At 40.6% G+C, this 19,698-nt stretch overlaps 1 pseudogene; it reads left to right on the top strand.

The window, feature by feature from the left end:
- Window positions 1-19,071: 19,071 nt before the first annotated feature.
- Window positions 19,072-19,193, top strand: LOC122892770 (annotated as a pseudogene).
- Window positions 19,194-19,698: the final 505 nt, after the last annotated feature.

The following is a 19,698-nucleotide window of genomic DNA, read 5'->3' as shown; positions in this document are numbered from 1 at the left end:
AAATAATAAATCCTACCTCATAGAACAGTTATGAATATTGAGATGATTCATGCAAACCTCTCACTAGTTTACTTCCAACAGAAGAAAGTTGTGAGAGTTCAAATGGTAAGTAATGTCGACGACATCCCTAAGAACATTTGGGAGATCTTACAATAGAAAATTCTGCCATATTGGGGATTGACTGGAAAGGGGCATGAGGGTGATTTTGAGGAGTGATTAAAAAGGTTAAATTCTTGTCTTGGCTGGTAGTTGAATGGGTTTATAGAATTGCCGAACTCATTGAATTGAATACTTAAGACTTTTCATATTATTGTATGAAAATTATACTTCAATTAAAACAAAAAGAATAGTTATGAACTCCACTCTTCACCTAAGGTTTTATCCCATCCAACTCTTTATGTGAAGCTGGGAAAACATGCTGATATCATCCATTTAGAGAAGAGGTGAGGGGGATGCTGTTGTCCACGTTGTGCACAAACAAAGGCTCTCTGTCACCAAAGGTACTATTTCTGCTCAAATCTCATTTGCTAAAAATGAGTAAGGCAGCAGAAGACCCTGGTCATGAGTATTGTTCATCAGATCCATGAAAGTATGAATCCACGAGAATGTGAGCGGGCTTACCTGCACTGCACTTTCTTAGGGCTCATATCTATTACTGACTAGATAAATGGCTAGGGCAGAGTCACATTTGTTACCCAACATGTGTTTGTACATATTGCAAAAGGTTTATTAACAGTGGCTGTAGTCTTGCTATTATAAGAGTAAGGCATGCATACCCGATGAAAGAAAGGATGAACATATGAATGCATGGATGAATGAATGAACAAACAAGCATTTACTGAGTGACTATCATGCATCACCTTCATTATTTAATGTAAGGTAAATCTTGGGGTGCCTGGGTGGCTCAGTGGATTAAAGCCTCTGCCTTCAGCTCAGGTCATGATCCCAGGGTCCTGGAATTGAGCCCCACATCAGGCTCTCTGCTCAGCAGGGAGCCTGTTTCCTTCTCTCTTTCTGCCTGCCTGTCTGCCTACGTGTGTCTGTCAGATAAATAAATAAAATCCTTTAAAAAAAAAACGAAAACTGTTAAATGGGGTTATTATTCCCCCTTTACGAAGGAGAAATCCAGGCTTAGAAGGCAAAATGATTAGCCTCAGTAGGGTTCTGCAGTCAGACCAGAGCAGAAATGAACCCCACATAAGCTGATTATATTCTAAATAATTTCCATTTGTTACAAATAATATTTTTTCTTAAGAGGTCCTATGTATTTTATTAGAGCTTGTATGCATGATTTAGCATGCATCAAAATATTGAGCCTTTCTTTCATCAGATGTCATTCTACCTACCTCTGTGTAGGGAATTGATCAGCAGAAATCTATGAGGTAGGATACACTTACAAAGTCTTAGTCATTGTTTTCCCCTAAAATTTTCTCTACTTCCTCATTCTTACCCTCTTTCAAACAGCAGATAGGTTATTCTGAGTTCTGTTACTCCCAGGTGGACTAAGTTAACAGAAAGCAGAGGAAAAAAAATGAACTTCTTTTGGCATTGAAGTCTTCAAAATTCAGGCCCCAAAGGGAATGGGATATAAGGAGGGGATAAATAAGATATAGAAGTTTACGTGGTAATTTAGAGAACAAGTTCCCACCCAAGATGACACAAAGATGTCCCAGGTGTGGTGGAAGGAGAGTTATTAGAAAGAAGTCAGAACATAGATGCTAATGTGTCCTCTGAGCAGGGGCTGTCCCTTCTTCTCCCCGTTCAAGGGTCAGCCAGAAAGAGCAGATTACCGAAGCTCCAGATGGGCTTGTGGATTCTCAGATCAAAGGGAAAGAGCAAGAATGGCCTCAAAGAGAAATGACTCTGAGGTGTGGCCAACAGGGAGGTATGAGGGGTAGTCCCTGTGGAAGCCACGGAGGCCGAAGGTACTATGTTCCCAGGGTTGGCTGTCACAGTGGATTCCCGCACGGACAGATGACAGCCAGAGACCAGACTCAAACCCTCAGCCCCCATACCCCATATCTTGTCACTTGGAACATTCTCCAGAAATTAGAGCCAACTCTGGGAAGGTTGGGAGGAAATCACCAATTTAGCCCAATTTAACAGAGATTAATTTCTCCTGCATTAGAAGAATAAGAGCTTATAACAGAATCTAGGTTATAAAGAGATAAATGTAGACTTCTCATACAGTGAAGATTGTGGACAACCATTCATTCTGCTACAGCTGTGTTATAGATGGGCTAGATATAGTCACACCTCAGATCAGATGGAGAAGAGAATGGTACTTGAAGCTTGCAAATAGAAATCTAGAGGGAAAAAGAAATTCCCTTAAGACAAATGTTCCTGGGGCATCTGAGTGACTCAGATGCCTTTGGCTCAGGTCATGATCCCAGGGTCCTAGGATCGAGCCCCACATCAGGCTCCCTGTTCAGCAGGAAACCTGCTTCTCCCTCCCCTCCACCCCCCCGCCCCGTGCTTGTGTTCCCTCTCTCACTGTGTCTCTCTTTGTCAAATAAAATCTTTAAAAAAAAAAAAATAAGCAAATGTTCCTTTCAACTTGGCCCATGCTTAATGCTATCAGATTTACTGAGGTCGTCCTATTTGTATAGCCTCAAGTTTATTTTTCCTTGAAACATCCTGGACCTTATTCTTTCTAAGTTACATGACCTTCTACTCACACCCTTGGAGTCTCTGATCACATTAAGACTTTGTCCTGGAACTTGTTTATTTTGAAGTAGAAGTTTTTAAGGTGAGTATCACTTTTTGGTTGAATTCTTGGCAAAATTCTTTCTGTCCAACATGAACTAGAATATTCTTTTCGGGGCTCTACACTCCACAGCAGGAATCTGTACTTACTTATGCAACCTGTAGTTTCCCAAACATCACCTGTCCAGTGATAACCCAGGGATGACCACCCAGATAAGGCAAAAACAAATTGGGGAAGGGGAGGTGACCACCAACATGATTTCCTTGAGAAAAAAAAAAATTGTCATTTGAACCTTTGGAGACTCAACAGCTCAACCTGACAACTGGGTGGATAGAAGCAAAGGGGTAATGGAAGTAAAGAAACCTGTTACAAAGCTAGTTCGGTGGTGGAGAAAATAGGTAATGGTGTTTTGGACTAAGATGGTAATGTTGAGACATACTTGATTTAGGAATATGCTATATTTGGGAAGTAAGAACCAACAGGACTTAGATATAGGATATGAGATGTAGAAAAGGGTCAGGTTTGATTCTTGTGCAAGCCTGGACACTCAACTGGAATTTCCCATGACTGGACAAAATGTGCCTGAAGGTAAGTTTAAAAACTGGAATTGACCAACTAGGAACCAAACAGAAAAAAATAAAATAAAATAAAATAAAAAGAATCTTGAATGAATATCTTTTTAACTTAGTGAAAATTGAACCTGTCATGGAATCAACAACACTAAAACCTGTGGGATGCCTGTCTGGTTCAGTGGGTAGACCACGCAATTCTTGATCTCGGGATCATGGGTTCAAGCCCCACTGTGGGCATAGAGTTTACTTTAAAAACAGAAGCAATAAAAACTTCAGTATACCTCAGTCTAATCCATCTATTTAACCCACAATAAAAAGCTGTATAAAGTTGCATCTTATTCAAAAACTACATGCAAAACTATGGTACCCATATTAATGCTGAAAAGCCAATTGGTGTTCCTACTCCATAAGGAGCATTCAAAATGCAGTCACCCGACTAAGGGAGGTCCCCCTGCTGGTAATTAGGAAAATTGCCTTTGGGTAAATGTATGCTACTTGATCCATGTTAATTTTGCCCTGAACAAAATGTATGAGGTAGGCCAAGTATCTTCTTTCATGTTATATCCCTCCTTTCTCTTGACGCCCGACTCACTTCTACCAACTATCACCAGCACCCAGGGTTCCCATCCAGCATCCCATCTACAGTTTATATCCTAACATTTCATCTTCCTAGGACTTACGAAAACCCTCTTTTATGTCCCACTTTTGACGCAACTTATCTTTGTGACCTGACAATGTGAAACAAAGGGCCAGGTGCTTGAGAGGTCTCTCAATGTAATGATTTTAACTAAATGCAGACTTTTTCTTTTCCTCAGTACGAGAAAACAAGTAAAATTTTCAGATAGGACTAGCCATGAGAAAGGCACACAGAGCAGAAGAATGCAATTGAAGATATGAAAATATAAAGATTTCTCATCATGCGAGGCTATCCTGGCAAGCATCATGCCCATAATATTCCTTAACAAGGCTTTCCCACTCCCACCACCGCCTGCCCTTCACCTGCTTCCCCTCAGGGAGAATGGTGGTTGCCCCGATCTCCTGATCCAAGAAAACAATGCATGGTGAGTGGGCCAGATGGCTGGAGCCCAGGAGAAAATATGGCAGCCTTGCTTTTCCAGGAGAGTGCCGAAGAGAGCTCACAAGCCCAAGCCTGACTTTCACTACAAACAGTAGAGGAGAGGTCAAAGGTTATTTCCTACCCCAGCCACCAGGGAGACAGTTGCCAAAATACTTAAACTATCAAACTCTGCTTTTGTGCCCAGAGCTCCAGTAGCTAGAACACAGAGAAGCGCAGGTGCTGACAAGCAGCGAGAACCAAATTATAAGATGAGTATAAAGGGAGGGCTCGTGCGGTAAGCCAGCACTCGGGCTTGGCTTCTGAAGGAGAAAAAATGATCTTGATGCCCCTTGGGAAGTACTAAGATTTATTTAACTATTATTCCTTAGACAACTCCCAACATTTTTGAGTGCTAGAGCCATTCTTGTTCGTTGAAGAGCTTGTGTGTTGATGGGGTTCTCTAGTCTGTAGTATCTGATTTCCTTACATGGCTGTGTTGTTAGGGGTGTGCTCAAAACTCATAACCAAGGGGCACCTGGGTGGCTCAGTAGGTTAAGCCTCTGCCTTCGACTCAAGTCATGGTCTCAGGGTCCTGGGATCGAGTCCCACATAGGGCTCTCTGCTCAGCAGGGAGCCAGCTTCCCTCTCTCTCTCTCCCTGCTTCTCTGCCTACTTGTGATCTCTCTCTGTCAAATAAATAAATAAAATCTTTTTAAAAAAAAAATAAACTCATCCAAGATGGAAAATATTCTTCTTCTCCTTTTTTTTAAATCAAAACTTTTCAAAGCAGTTTTAAGTTCACAGCAAAATTGGAAGGAAGATACAGATTTCCTGTATACTCCCTGCCCTCACAGAGGCATCATTCCCCATTACAGTATCCCACCCCCACCGGAATGATGCATTTGTTACACTGATGAACCAACACTGACATGTCCTCATCACCTGCAGGCCCTAGTTCACATTAGAGCTCCCTCTTTTTTTTTTAAAGATTTTATTTATTTATTTGACAGGCAGAGATCACAAGTAGGCAGAGAGCCACCCAGGCGCCCCTAGAGCTCCCTCTTGATGTTGTATATTCTGTGTGTTTGGACAAACACATAGTTTTGTGTATAAGTATAATAACAAGTGTTCATCATTATATTATATGGAATTCTTTTCATTGCCCTAAAAAATATTCCTTTTTAAAAAGATTTTATTTAGTTACTTATTTGAGAGAGAAAGAGCAGGTGTGTGCATGAGCAGGGGGAGAGCAAGAGAGGGAGGAGCAGATGGGAAGGGGTAGAGGGAGGAAAGAGACTCTCCAGTAGACTCCCCACAGAGCACAGAGCCTAGCCTGGGGCTCCATCTCAGGACCCTGAAATCATGACCAGAGCCGAAACCAAGAGTCAGGGACTTAACCCACTGAGTCATGCAGGCACCCCAAAAAATATTCCTTACGTAAAGAACTTATTTTTAAAATAAGACTGTTTTGGGCGCCTGGGTGGCTCAGTGGGTTAAGCCGCTGCCTTTGGCTCAGGTCATGATCTCAGGGTCCTGGGATCGAGTCCCGCATCGGGCTCTCTGCTCGGCAGGGAGCCTGCTTCCTCCTCTCTCTCTGTGCCTGCCTCTCTGCCTACTTGTGATCTCTATCTGTCAAATAAATAAATAAAATCTTTAAAATATATATATAAATAAAATAAGACTGTTTTTGTGAACATGGAAATATACTAAAATTTGATTTCCTTAGTTACAAACTAAAAATTTTCTTCACTTCTTTTTCCCCATTCTTGTCTAAGAATTCATATGTCAGACAAATGTACAAATGTTTCACTGATTAAGCAGACTTTCTTGATATAATATATCTAAAACTTCTCTGAAAGATCAAAAAGGGTGAAATGATTATATTTTCCATCATCTTACTTTGCTCCCTTTCCCACCCCACCCTCCCTATCTCTTTTATGTTGGGGAGATCATTTTTAGCATACCATTTTATATGCTTTGTTGTGACAGATATTATAATTTTGATTACAACGCTCAATGCAAAACCAGTAAATGAACATAAAGATGGTTTAGGGAGCCGTTCTTACCACTCCTCTCCAGGCCCTCATTAAACTCTAATAATGGGGGGCGCCTGGGTGGCTCAGTGGGTTAAGCCGCCCTTCAGCTCAGGTCATGATCTCAGGGTCCTGGGATCGAGTCCCGCATCGGGCTCTCTGCTCAGCAGGGAGCCTGCTTCCCTCTCTCTCTCTCTCTCCCTGCCTCTTCATCTACTTGTGATCTCTCTCTGTCAAATAAATAAATAAATAATCTTTAAAAAAAAAAACTCTAATCATGGAATTGTCTCTTTGTCTGTCCCCCACCAAAGGAGTGAACTGTCTCTACAGATGGAACACATGGGATTATTTTGTTCACTCTTGTATTCCTAGCACTTAGAACAATGCCCGACCACTGTGGGAACAGAATAATTGAATAAGCTTCAATCTGAGGTTTTCTTTTCTTTTCTTTTCTTTTTTTTTTGAGTACAGTTGACACAAAATGCTACATTAGTTTCAGGTGTACAACATAGTGACTGGAAAAGTTTATACACTATCCTATGCTCACCACAAGTGTAGCTACCATCTGTCCTGATACACTGTTACTGCAATCTCATTGACTATATATTCCTTATGTTGTGCCTCTTATTCCTGTGACTTTTTCATTCCACACCTGGAAGGGGGTCTCTCCCACTCCTATTCACCCATTTTGCTATTTGTGAGAATTATGCACACACATTCTGAACTGCGTAACTGTCTGTCTTTGACCAGCATTCCAGATTGGTCCAGGTCCAGGTCCACATCAGGACCTGGGGGTTGGGGGTTGGGGTTGGGGGCATCACTGGCCATGAGCTACTCTCCCTCTAGTAGCTACATTCAGCTACTGCTTTCTTAGAGATAATGGAAGTTCTAATAGCAGTCTTCAGTGAATCAAAGACATGAAACATTTTTACGCTAGAAGAAATCTTGATCTGAACTGGCTACAAAAAGCCACAGCTGAGTATAGGACTTCCTTCTTTCCATTGGTTTGGTGGAACTCTTACTACAGCAGGCTTCGTTATGTTCCCTGGAGAGAGAAACAGGGATATAGTCATGTGTCTTTCTCTAGCTCATGGTGTTTAGCATCTTGATATTGGCATTAAGGATAGTTTATTCACATGAATTTCCTAAGTGAACTATTTTTTTAGAAATGTTCTTAGAAAACAGTACCTGTTTCTGACCACAGGGCAACTGATCAAGTAGAAAGAAAAAATAGAAGAAGGCAAAGAGGAATGTTTTCTCTCGGTGTCCACACAACACACCCAGCTACATCCATTCTTGGGAATTTATACCTTCCTTCCTATCCAGCATCGGCTAGGACAATTCCCACAGTAGTTCCTTCACTTAAGTCAATGTAACTTGTTCACTAAGTTATTATGAGAAATGTCTTCCAAGTCTCTTTTAAAACTCACCTTTCACATTTCAAAGTCAGTGGTACAGATTTTAAGGATAGTGACTCCTAAAAGCTGGTGAGTGTCATGTTCTATGTTATGGATGTCACAGAGTTAGAACTATAGTCTCATTTACTGTGTAGTAAATTCTCATTTATTCATTCTTACTAAGCTCAGTCCAAATTGTGGGGCATTTTAGTCACTGGGATCCTTGTGCTAAAAAAGCAGTGCTGCTGACAAAAAACTAATTGCATCAACTTGGAATTTTATGAGACTCTACCATATCCAGACTTTTCCATCTGGCAGATTAGATGCTCTAAATGACTCTCCCAATAAAACAAAATGTTGGATAAAAATATCTTTTGAAAGTCCTGAGATAGCAAGAAAGTAAGAAATATTCAGACCTTCAAACCAAGTAAAAAGCACTCTCTGACAGGAACTAATGGTCTGATTCTCACCAGGATTTCCAACCTGAACTTGTACAGTGACTGTGATCTAAAATGACAAAAATACAAAAAAGCAAACTTAAGCTGAAATTTTTATTCAAATTTATTGCCCCTTAGATGTCTGGCAAAAGAAAATAAAATCCAGGCCTCAAACATTTGCATAAAGATCCAAGGAAAAGGAATAACTCTGTTGAATCCCATAAAATACAAGGAAGAAAGGTGCCATGAATAAGAGATGGCAGGGACAACAGGGGAAAAACAATCCAAAAAGCCTTCTGATGTTGGAGCTATTAGACACAGAATATAAAATAACTATATCTAATATGTTTAAAGGAATAAAAGTGAAAACTCAAAATATAAATAAAGAACATGAGACACTAGAGATAGATGAAAAGATTTTTAACGGAAGCAAATAGAATTTCAAGAAGTCAAAAATTAAATTGATAAAAATATCAAGGGACACTGGAGTAATCGCAGGTTAGCTACACCTGAAGAGACAATTTGAGAACTGCAAGAAAGATACAAAGAAATTCAGAATATATCCCAGAGATGAAGGATTTGAAATAGAAATTTGAAAGACCTAGGATGTAGAGAGTTATAATTATCATTCCAGAATGAGGTAATAGAATAAGTAAGAAATAGTATTTGTCAGGATAATAGATGGGAATTTCCCAGAACTGTTAAAAGACACAGACCTAAGAAAACCAAACTGAAACAAATGAAAAAGGCAAAATGAGAGGGAAAAAAGACCTATACCTAGTTATAGCTGCAAACACTGAAAGATAAGAAGACTCCAAAAGCATGCAAAGAGAAGGCACATTATCCACAATGGAATAATAATTACTCATAGCGAAATAACAGGCCGACTCCTGACTTTTCAACAGCAATGATGGAAGCCAGAAGATATTGGAATAATATCTTCAACCAGCTAAGAAGAAAAGAAAACTTAATGAATTTAAAAGGCAGCAATAGTGAGGAGGGGAGGCAGAAAGGTAGCGCAAAAAGAAAAGACATAAGATTTATTTCTATAATCCTAACAAATGAAAATCTGTTCAATTTTCCCATTTAAAAAAAGGCAAATGTCAGACTGAATTTTTAAAAATTCAGGTGTTCAGGGGTGCCTGGCTGGTTCAGTTGATAAAACATGCAACCCCTGATCTCAGGGTCATGAGGTCAAGCCCCACACTGGGCATGGAGCCTATCTTTAAAAAAAAAAAAAAAAAGGATTTTATTTATTTATTTGACACACAGAGAGATATCACAAGTAGGCAGAGAGGCAGGCAGGGGGTGCGGGGGGGGGGGGAAGCAGGCTCCCTGCTGAGCAGAGAGCCTGATGCGGGTTTCAATCCCAGGACCCTGAGATCATGACCTGAGCCAAAAGGAGAAGCTTAACCCACTGAGCCACCCAAGCACCCCTCGTGGAGGCTATCTTAAAAAAATAAAAATAAAAATCCAGCTGTTAAAGCTAATACTCCTAAAATATAAGAATACAGAAAGATGAAAATCAATGGAAACCAAACTGATAATCAATGAAACAAATCATTTACTCTCTTGTCTCTGAATTTTCTAGTTTTGGAATTAGGCTAAAAAGGAATGACCCCCACAGTCACTGTAAATAAACAGTTATGGGGCAACATTGCATGCAGAGTGCTCAGGAAAGAAAAAGAAGCAAACTCTAATCTTTATAAGTTCAAAACTTCATGAATTTTCTAGCCACAGATTTTGTATTGGCATGGTTTTTAGACCTTGCATATAAAATGTCCTTTTCTTTTGGAAGAGGACCTTAAAGTCAAGATTTTTAAACTATGAGATCATTCCTCTATTAATTACTTCTTCGATCATCTTGTTCCCCAAAAGGAATACAGATTCTTAAACTCTGGCAAAGCCTGCCTTACTTAAATCCTAATTGCTACCACTTGTTGCAAGGAATAGAGGAAAAAAACCCCAAAGTTCCTACATATTTAAATGGCTAGTAGCCCTTTGTAAGTGACTCAATGACATATTCTCAAGCTATCCAGTAACCTGGCTTAGGATTTCTTTTAAGAGTGTATGTTATGAAAGGGAATTTGAAGTGTTCCCTCTCTTCAACCCTCTCGAGTCACTGAAGTGCTTCCCTCTTGAGAGCCAAGTAAGCAAGAGAAGTTACTTCTGTTAATGCTCTTAAGATTGCCACAGGGGACAACAATTCAGTCTAGTAATGTTCGTGACACCTATAAGTACAAGATCAGAAATCGCAAGAGCCAAAAGGGACCATAGCGAGCTTTGAGTCTGACCCTCCCTCACTTAACAACTGCAAGTCTGAGACTCAGAGAAAACAGATTTTCCCAAGGTGTCCCAGCTCTTTAATTGCATACGGGACAAGAATCCAAGTCTAACTCCCTTCAATCCAAAGAATTCCTATTCATTCCACCACTTTCCTTTTATCATTCTGCAGCTAAAACTTCATTTTTTAAAAAATGTTAATTCCAGTTAGTTAACATACAGTGTCATATTAGTTTCACGTGTACAATACCCTTCCATGCATCACCTAGTCCTCATCCCAAGTGTGCTCCTTCATCCCCATCACCTATTTCGGGCACCCCCCACCCACCTCCCCTCGGGTCACCAGCAGTTTGTTCTCTCTAGTTCAGAGTCTGTTTCCTGATTTGCTTCTCCTCCACCCTTCTCTCTTTTTCTCTTTGCTCGTTTGTTTTGTTTCTGAAATCCCACCTATGAGTGAAATCGTATGGTATTTGCCGCTCTCTGACTGATGCATTCTATAGTTAAAACTTAAAATGCCTAATAAGAAGACTACAAACTGTGGGCTGGAGGGAGCTTTCTGTTTTCAGGACTCATCAGGATGAGGGATTCTAACTTTCTTGGGTCATTATCTTCAAGAAGCTACTGTGAAGCAAATGGCAATTTGTCCAGATTCACATTCCCTTTCATTCCCTCCCGGCACCATCACTGTATTCCTAGGGATTTCAAGGATGGATCCTCAGAACCAGCAGACATGGGGAAAGGGTGGAAGTGGCTAATTTTTCAAAGGCAGCTTCAAACATGTTGCTAGTACTTTATTACATTTTTTCCCTAGTAATCATTTTATTGAAATGCTCTTTTTATATTTAAACAGGATGAAACATGGGGTGCCTGTGTGGCTCAGTGGGTTGAAGCCTCTGCCTTCAGCTCAGGTCATGGTCTCGGGGTTGTGGGATCAAGCCCCACATCGGGCTCTCTGCTCAGCAGAGAGCATGCTTCCCGCCTCCCCCCGCCTGCCTCTGCCTACTTGTGATCTCTGTCTATCAAATGAATAAATGAAATCTTAAAAAAAAAAAAAGATGAAACCCTTCATTAGTGGCTACGTTCATTCTCCTCCTGTGAAAGAAGGTGGAGAAATTAAAAAGGGAATAAGATAAATAGCTAAAAGTCCTAAAGGATGGGAAGTGTTTCTAGGAGACAAATGAGGTGGGGATGTCTACCTAAAAGAGACAGCTAGGTGGTGATTTAAATGCAGAAAAAAAAATATATTAAGAGATGTTGTAAGGAAAGATTGCCTCATTGAAAAGCAAAATGTTAATCTTTCTTTTTCTTAAAGATTTTATTTATTTATTTGACAGAGATCACAAGTAGGCAGAGAGGAAGGCAGAGAGAGAGGGGGAAGCAGGCTCCCTGCCAAGCAGAGAGCCCAATTCGGGGCTCAATCCCAGGACCCTGAGATCATGACCTGAGTGTAAGGCAGAGGCTTTAACCCACTGAGCCACCCAGGCACCCCACAAAATGTTAATCTTTAAAGTAGCTTCATATTTGGAGTTCTGTATTATTACATTGCTCTTAAAAATAATAATAAGCTATACATTTGATAAATTCTATAAGTATGTGATTAGCTTTGTAGGAAACTCTCAGTGTAATTTTCAAATTGCTTATGCCATTTTGCAACTTCGTTAGCAATGCAGGACTTTCAGTTTTTCTGCATCATTGCCAGCACTTGGTATTGTCAACTTAAATTTTTTTACATTCTAATAATTATATGCTTTTTATATCCAATCAAGAATTCTTTGCCTAATTCAAGGTCATGAAGTTTTTCCCTAAGTTTTTTTCTAGAAGTTTTATAGCTTTAACTCTTATATTTAGCTGTAACCTTGATTTTTCCATCTGAAAGTTAGTGCACAAGACCAAAGAATGGGCTTCAAAATCCTTTGGGGAAAAAAATGGAAAGCATTAGCAATGGTTGTTAAGGTGAGATATATATACATGTGTGTGTATATATGCATATATACATATATATACATATACATATGTATATATACATATGCATATATACACATATGTATATATGCATATATACACACATGTATATAATTCATGTATATAATTATTTCTATATACATATTTGCAATTTACAATTAAAACCAACGATCATTTAATATTTCTTAACATTCTATGTGTAATACAGATCTTCTTCAACTTATAATGGAGCTATGTCCTGGCAAACCCACTGTACATTGAAAAATATTGTAAGTCAAAAAAGCATTTCATACACTTAGCCTATAGTACATCATAGCTTAACCTAGCTCATCTTAAATGTACTCAGAACCCTTGCATTATCCTACGGTTGGGCAAAATCACCTAGTACAAGGCCCATTTTATAATACAGTGTTGAATAGCTCAGGTAACGTATTGAATACTGTACTGAAATGGTTGTATGGGTACACAGTGCTTGCATAAGTAAACCAGCCATTTACCTCACGATCCTACATCTGATGGGGAACTGTGGCTGCTTCTATCTGGCATCATAAGAGAAGATCACATTCCATATCCCTAGCCTGGGAGAAGATCCAAATTCGAAATTCAAAATGTGCTTTCTACTAAACGCATACTGCACCATCATAAAGTCAAACCAATGTAAGTCAGATCATTGTAAACTGGGGGCCCTCTATACATACAACCATGAATTGTGAGCTAAGAAGACTGTCAAGAAGCAGTAGACCCACTGACTTCTTTCTTTTTTTCTTTTTTCTTTATTTATTTTTAAAAGATTTTATTTATTTATTGAGAGAGAGAACATGCAAGCAGGGGGAGGGACAGAGGAAGAGGGAGAGAATCTCAAGCAGACTCTGCACCAAGTACAGAGCCTGACTCGGGGCTTGATCTCACAACTCTGAGATCATGACCTGAGCCAAAACTAAGAGTCAGACGCTCAACCAACTAAGCCATTCAGGTGCCCCCCTTCACTGACTTCTTTCTAATGCATTACCATTTATTTAAAGATATGATGCACGAGAATCTGAATGACGAAAATGTTTTTTTTTAAGATTTTATTTATTTATTTGACACAGAGAGATCACAAGAGGCAGATGCAGAGAGGCAGGCAGAGAGAGAGGAGGAAGCAGGCTCCCTGCTGAGCAGAGAGCCCGATGCAGGGCTCAATCCCAGGACCCTGAGATCATGATGTGAGCCGAAGGCAGAGGCTTTAACCCACTGAGCCACCCAGGCACCCTGAATGATGAAAATGTTTTAAAAGCAGCACACATTTCATTGAGAAACATAAGGTATAGACCAGTGGTTCTCAACAGGGAAGGAGCCATAGTTTTCTATGGCTGGAGAGACTCTTCACACCCATGTGCTTAGATTCTGGTAAAAACCCTTCCTTTACCCACTGAGAATAGATGCATATGGAGTCACTATTACAAAAGGGCATATTTTATCTCTCAGATGAGTTTTCATGGGGCAAAGTTGTGAACTACTGCTATAAAAAGTGCTTTGGGGGTTTCTACTGAGGATTCATGGATGGGTTTAAACCAGATCTTGAAGAAAGCTTGGGTTTGGATGGACCAAGAAGGTGAAGGTCATTTCAGGTACAATACTTAGTAAAGGGACAGGAAAATAAAAATGAAATGTTCACTTTCCCTTGGAGCACAAGTTGATGAGGGGAGATGTGTCTGAATGGATAGATTATGATTAAACTATGGAATATAAACTCCATCAAAGTAAAGGTTTTGCCTATCTTACTTACTTCTGTGTGCCCAGCATCTAGAACAGTGCCTTGCACATTATAGGTCCTCATATATGTTGAATTAATGGGGCCTTGACTGTCAAATTAAACATTTAGGACATTATCCTCCAACCTCTGGACAGTGAAGAATAACTGAAGATAGTAATGGAGATGTGAGCCCAGAGTTCCAGCAAGAGACTGTCATGACGCTATGGGAAGCAAGGGCATAGGGAGAAAGCAAAAGTCAAGAACCAGCCTTCCAGGAACGTTCAGACAGAGGGTGAGGAGAAAGAAGATCCAGAAAGATAAGAAGCATCATTAGGTAATAAGAACAACACACATAAAATGCTACTTTATAATTTACAAACTCTCTCTTACACATGACAGCACATAAGACAACCATTGCTTCTCCCATTTTATACATTACTCCCGAGGTAGAATAAAAATAAAAACATAAGCAACACAGAGGTCAGAAAAGATCCAAGCCAATCACAAAAACTAAAAGTAATATTAAGAATAGCAGGTTAGTGGGGCGCACCTGGGTGCCACTGTTGGTGGAGCATCCAACTCTTGGTTTCGGCTCAGGCCATGATCTCAGGGTGGTGGGATTGAGCCCGATGTCAGGCTCTGCACTCAGTGGGCTGTCTGCTTGAGATTTCTCTCCCTCTCCCTTTGCCCCTCCCCCTCAACTCATCTGCTCCCTCTCTGAAATAAATAATATAAAGTTTTTTAAAAAATATTTCATTTATTTATTTGACAGAGAGATGGAGAGAGCCAGAGATCATAAGCAGAGGGAATGGCAGAAGGAGAGGAAGAAGCAGGCTCCCCACTGAGCAAGGAACCTGATACAGGGCTTGATTCCAGAACCCTGGTACCATGACCTGAACTGAAGGCTGACTATTAACCATCTGAGCCACCCAGGTGCACCAAAAATAAAAATAATAAATCTTAAAAAAAAAATAAAAAAAAGAATAACAGGCTTGGGGTGCCTGGCTGGCTCAGTCAGTAGAGCATGTGACTTTCAATCTCGGGGTATGAGTTCAAGCCCCATATTGGGTACAGAACTTACTTTAAAAAAAAAAAAGTCAACTTTATTTAAGCAAAAAAAAAATTTTTTTTAAAAAGAAAGAAAGAAAAGAAGAGTAAGAATGGGTTACTCTGTTTGGGTCCAATCAGGAGACAGAAAATACACATTAATAACAAGGGAAGTTTTATATAAAGAATTATTAAACTAGATTAGGAGAGTAAATTTAAAAGATATAAAGACAACTCTAGAGGGTGGGTATCTAGGCTGTTGGAGAGTTCCCAAGGAAGAGAGAACTTGGAGGAGGGCCCACTCCCCAAGGGTGGGGTTTAGACCTCGTTAAGGAAAGTACGGTTGTCACCTGTGGAGTGGCAAGGACATCTGCTGGGTTACCTGAGCCAAAGCTTGTCCTCAGTCACCAGGCTGCAAGCAGCACCCTCCAGGGCACAGACGAGCCAAGGCTGGTCAGATGGCACACAAAGAGTCCAGGTGCCACTGCTGACAGGAGGTCTGGAACAATCCAGTGTCCCTGTAAGAAGAGTTGTGGTGAAGGGGTCAGCTGGGCCTGGGCGTGGCTGCAAGGTCACCAGCGGCCAGCGTGTCGGTGGTGCGGTGTCCCTGGACCTCCCCCTCCACACAACATCGATGCGCCTTTCAGCAGGTGCTAACAGAGCAAAACACAGCACACTGACCCCTGACACCACAAAGCTCCTTCTTCCTGCAATGTCTGTCCCATACCCTCTGCTGGCGTTGTGCTCACCATAATGAGGAAATGCCATAAAGAGCAATTCAGTGCAGCGCCTGGGAGGCACAGCTGGTTAAGCCTCTGACTCTTGATTTTGGCTCAGGTCATGAGACCTCAGAGTCGTGAGATCAAGCCCCAAGTGGGCTCCAAGCGCAGGGTGGAGCCTGCTTAAGATTCTCTGGCTCCCTCTCCTTCTGCCCCTCCCTCCTCCCTGTGCTTGAGTGCATGCACTCTCTCTCGCTCTCCTCAAACAAACAAACAAACAAAGAACAAAAAAAACTCTCTAAAAAAAAAAAATCAATCCCTTCTCACAAGAAAGAAAGAAATTGATAACTGGCACCATGGATTATTCCACATTTTCAAAAGTGCCTGAATATGACTTAGGTGTTCTGAGCTGGACTGAAGTGCCAAGAGAGGACTGACAGGGAGGAGCTGGTGGGGGAATGGGGAAGGTAGCTGGAGGTTGACAGAGCAACCCTGGAGGAAAGTGAGGAATTTTATGTCCCAACATTTTCAGATAAAAATCCCAGAAAACAGGAAAAGACTTTGGTAAGCCAAGCCTGGGTCTCCTACCCAAATCCAGTCTTTCCCGGTGGCAAGAGGCACTAAGTATCATGACTGACCAGGCTTGAGTCATTTGCTCATCCCTTTGGCCAGAGAGATGAGTCCCTGTAATTGGCAGCTATGTCAGATCATCAAAGGTAGGAGAGGGAAGTTTTCCCAAAGGGAGGGAGTCAGGGGCAAAAGTGGGACGGGAATTCTGGTGTCTAATACCTGGACAGAAGAAAGTGGGAATAAGGCTGTCTCTGAGGAAGGCTTTTTGTTGTTGTTATTTTGTAATTTTTTTATGATATTATCACATTCATTCATTCTTCGAAGAGTCCCACCTTAATCTCTAGGTAGAGCTGGAGGGAGGTCACAACAGCTAGCAGTACAGAGGGGATACTACGTCACAATGCACCAGTAGTCACCTTTGACAGTCACCACAGAGTGGTTGTGTTTTAAGAGAGGAGAATTTTTATTTTATTTTTTTAAGATTTCCTTGTTTATTTCAGAGCGAGAGAACACGCAAGAGCAAGCATGGGGTGGTAGGGCAGAGGGAGAGGGAGAGAGAGAATCCCAAGCAGGCTCCCCCACCTGGCACGCAGCCTGAAGCCAGGCTCAACTGATTGAGCCACCCAGGTGCCCCCAGAAATTTTATTTTAATTCTCCATTAATTGATGTGAATGATATATAAAAACAAAAAGATTCTAAACCTTAACTATTGCTCTGTAGATAAAATCTATTTCCCCCTTCCCAGGAAATACTGATTGGCTGAGCTCAAATGTTGCTGCGCTTGTTTTCAAACACTTTGAGGTTCAGTGCAATGATATCCAGTAGCCTAAATGGAGTTAACTATACTGAAGCAGTGGATACCAGTAAGAAATACATGGTAGACAATGCTGGTTCCCCTTTGTCCCTTTGTTGGGATCAGAAGAGTTTCAGTGATACCAGATCTTGGGCTGACTCTGACATCTGCGTCCCTGAATATGCTGACTGTGCCTGCTCCCCCCACACGTGAGAAGATTCGAGTTCTTTGTGGCATGCTAGGTGTAGATGCTATTATTGGAAAATTATTCTATTACCCAATTTCTCCATATGCCTTCGATGGGCAGATAAGTCAGGTAAGGTAGCTCTTACCTATATGTTCAGCATTGCATCCATATAGATACTAAAAATAAATAGGGCTAAATTTTTCCAGCTTGATCCTGTAATAGTTTATATGGGGTGTGTCAGAGCACTAACTAAGAAAACTAAAGTATTCTTAAAGGCTGATAAATAACATCAACTATGAGGAAGCCAGTTTGAAAAGAAAAATAATTAAATATTCAAATTTAATGGAATATAGCATTTTTATACACAAGCCTTAATTGTCAGTCATATTAAACAGTTGCTAGGTTTTGGTAAACCTTTTTTTGGTGAAATACTTAGCCAAGTATATTAAGGAGTTTAATGACTATATTGTGATTTCTTCTCAAAGTTTGTGTTTTTCATAAGGACTTTATAGGCCTGAGATGAGGGGCACCTGGGTCGCTCAGTTGGTTGAGTGTCTGTCTTCGGCTCAGGTCATGATTTCCAGGTCCTGGGATCAGCACCCTGTTGGACTTCCTGCTCAGAGGGGAGTCTGTTTCTCTCTCTCCCTCTGCTCCCCCCTACCACTCATTCTCTCTCTCTCCCTCTCTCTCAAAGAAATAAATAAAATCTTAAAAAAAAAAAGCCTGGGGCACCTGGGTGGCTCAGTGGGTTAAGCCTCTGCCTTTAGCTCAGGTCATGATCTCAGGGTTCTGGGATGGAGCTCTGCATCGGGCTCTCTATTCAGCAGAGAGCCTGCTTCCCCCTCTCTCTCTGCCTGCCTCTCTACCTACTTGTGATCTCTGTCAAATAAATAAATAAAATCTTTTAAAAAAAAAAAGCCTGAGATGAAAGAATATTTATTATTAGGGTTTTTTTTTTAAAAAAACTGGATTTATGGTTAAAGTTGACAAAGACTTCAACAGAGATCTTTAACTCTTGTTATCAATGCTCCGCCACAGAGACAAAGCAAGCAATTTTAAAATTCCTTTCTTTTTCTTTTTTTAAAGATTTTATTTATTTAATTGACAGACAGAGATCACAAGTAGGCAGAGAGGCAGGCAGAGAGAGAGGAAGGGAAGCAGGCTCCCTGCTGAGCAGAGAGCCCAATGCGGGCCTCGATCCCAGGACCCTGAAATCATGACCTGAGCCAAAGGCCGAGGCTTTAACCCACTGAGCCACCCAGGTGCCCCTTAAAACTCCTTTCTATAGCAATGTCATACTTTGTTTCATGTGAAATTGAACATTATATTGTTCATAAAATCAAACTGTCAAGAGCTGGAACACAATTATCCTACCAAGACCTTGCAAGGACTGACTTCTAAGATGAGAGAAGATTACGAAATCACGATGCTAATAACTGGAGATTTCTGTTTCAGCAAACACAAACAGCCTCCATCATCTTTACCCTTCACATGCTGGCCTGGAATGGAGTAAGTAAGAAAGCTTAATTGCTTAATTGCTTCTCCAAGTGGGTAAGTATCCTCATTAAAAATACCAAGGTGGCAGTATCGTAGCCAATGAGGTTTATCCGAGGCACGATTATTGCTAATTGAAAAATACCAAGGCAGCTCTATGTGATGCTTAGCCTATGGGTTTGGTTGAAAGATCTAAATCTTTGCCTCAGCAGGATTTGACATAAAATCTTACATTGGGGAAAGAGTGAGGAACAGAAGATCTTCACAAAAGTAGAGACATTTCACTGGGATATTAAAGCTTATTGTAGAATTTCATTGAATTGGGAAAAAAACCTCTCCAGATAAGTGACATCTTGAGAACTAAATTTTTTATTTTTTATACCATTTTATTTTATACCCAGGAACCATGCATTAATTGAAAAAACTCCTTTCTCTGTTTCTCCTTCAAAAGGCAGCATCCCGTATACACATGCCTTACAAACATAGACTATGTCTGAATATGATGATAAAGGAAGGAGAGAAACTGGAGACTGGGCAACCAGGATGGGGGTAAAAAACAAAAGTGCCTTGTGAATTTTATATTGTGCTCATGTAGTATCTATGAAAAAATAGATCAAAAGGCAGTTCTACATATTGAATATTTTTTTAAATTTTCTTCAAATAGCTTTCCAATATGGAAGAAACCTTGTCATTTGCTCTTTCTCT

Source organism: Neovison vison, chromosome 12, assembly GCF_020171115.1.
Source record: "Neovison vison isolate M4711 chromosome 12, ASM_NN_V1, whole genome shotgun sequence".
NCBI classification, from domain to species: Eukaryota; Metazoa; Chordata; class Mammalia; order Carnivora; family Mustelidae; genus Neogale; species Neogale vison.
Note: the sequence above shows the minus strand (reverse complement) of the source record. Positions and strands in the feature narration are given on the sequence as shown.